This window comes from Myotis davidii, unplaced genomic scaffold, assembly GCF_000327345.1.
Source record: "Myotis davidii unplaced genomic scaffold, ASM32734v1 scaffold73, whole genome shotgun sequence".
Classification (NCBI taxonomy): Eukaryota; Metazoa; Chordata; class Mammalia; order Chiroptera; family Vespertilionidae; genus Myotis; species Myotis davidii.
Window position 1 is genome coordinate 3,064,726 of NW_006286675.1, and position 1,494 is coordinate 3,066,219.

The following is a 1,494-nucleotide window of genomic DNA, read 5'->3' on the forward strand; positions in this document are numbered from 1 at the left end:
AGGGGCCAAAGAGCCGCATGTGGCTCGCGAGCCGCAGTTTGCTGACCACTGGTCTAGGCTGTTAGTTGGAAAAACGAAAACTCAGTAGGAGAGCATAGATACTATTATGTTTTTATGTAGTATCTTTACTAAAGATTAGATATTAGATTGAACCATATGAAATTTCTGTTATTTAACCATTTTTTACTTACAAAACTGCAACTTCATATGGTTTGAGCTAATACCCTAAATCATCAGTGAGCAAGAAAGGGGCTTTTGTGACCTCTGTCCCGGTGGCAGGTGAGAATGGAGTCTCAGTTTTCAGAAATGGGGGCTGTTGATTTCGGGAAAGACTGCTGTGGAGTCCGGTGACTTAGCACACAGAAGATTCCAGGGCACCTGAAAAGAAAATTTCTTTCCTGTTTTGAATTTGAAAGCTCATTAAAGTGCAGGATGTGAATAGTATCTAGAGCAGCCGTGGGCAAACTACGGCCCGCGGGCCGGATCCGGCCCGTTTGAAATGAATAAAACAAACAAAAAAAGACCATACCCTTTTATGTAATGATGTTTACTTTGAATTTATATTAGTTCACACAAACACTCCATCCATGCTTTTCCGGCCCTCTGGTCCAGTTTAAGAACCCATTGTGGCCCTCGAGTCAAAAAGTTTGCCCACCCCTGATCTAGAGGTTCTTAAGTTCACTTTGACATACTCCCTGATCTCTTACTGTGTACCTGTCCTGGCTGTTGGTTTAGCTGTGGGAGACAGGTGAGTCAGCTGGTTACTTCTCTACTGTAGAGAGTGTGGGTCTGAGGTGGGCATACGGTACTGTGAGAGCCAGATCAGGGGCTTTTAGCTAAGCCTGGCTCTAAAGGGATCAGGAGGCAATGCCTGGGCTGGTTCTATCAAGATGGGTGAGATGAGTTAACTGAAAAAAGCAGGGAGTCTAGAATCCAAACCAGGTCTTGACAGATGGTAGAAATGGGTGGGCCTGTCAGGCCTCTAAGCTGCTGCCGTTTGAGGGTCCAAGCAGAGTGAAGTCTCTGACCTCTGACTGGTGGCACACATCAGAGACGACGCATAGTCACTCAGCCCTTCTGGTTGGTTTGTTGGTTTTTCATTGCTTCATTTTGGGCTGACTGTAAAGGAATTCTAATGACTGGTCGTAGGTTGAAGGAGGCTAGGATGGTCCAACAAGGTGTTGTGGCTGGAGGAAGGCCTGAATTTACAGATTGATTTTATACACACACACACACACACTATACTAGAGGCCTGGTGCACGAAATTTGTGCACGGGGCGGGGGCATGGGGTTGGGGGGAGTGGTCCCTTAGCCTGGTCTGCACCCTTTTAGTCCAGGAGCCTTTGGGGGATGTCCCTGTGGGGAGTGGGCCTTAGCTGTCAGTCAGACATCCTTAGTGCTGCTGCAGAGGTGGGAGAGGCTCCCGCCACCGTCACTCTGCTCTCCAGCCGTGAGCCCGGCTTCTGGCTGAGTGGGGAGCGCACTGACCCCCCG

General features: G+C 48.5%; 1 protein-coding gene across 1 annotated transcript in view; it reads left to right on the plus strand.

The window, feature by feature from the left end:
* TATDN2 (TatD DNase domain containing 2) overlaps nt 1–1,494 on the plus strand; it is a 25,437-nt gene that overhangs the window by 21,236 nt on the left and 2,707 nt on the right. The gene's annotated exons all lie outside the window — the stretch shown is intronic.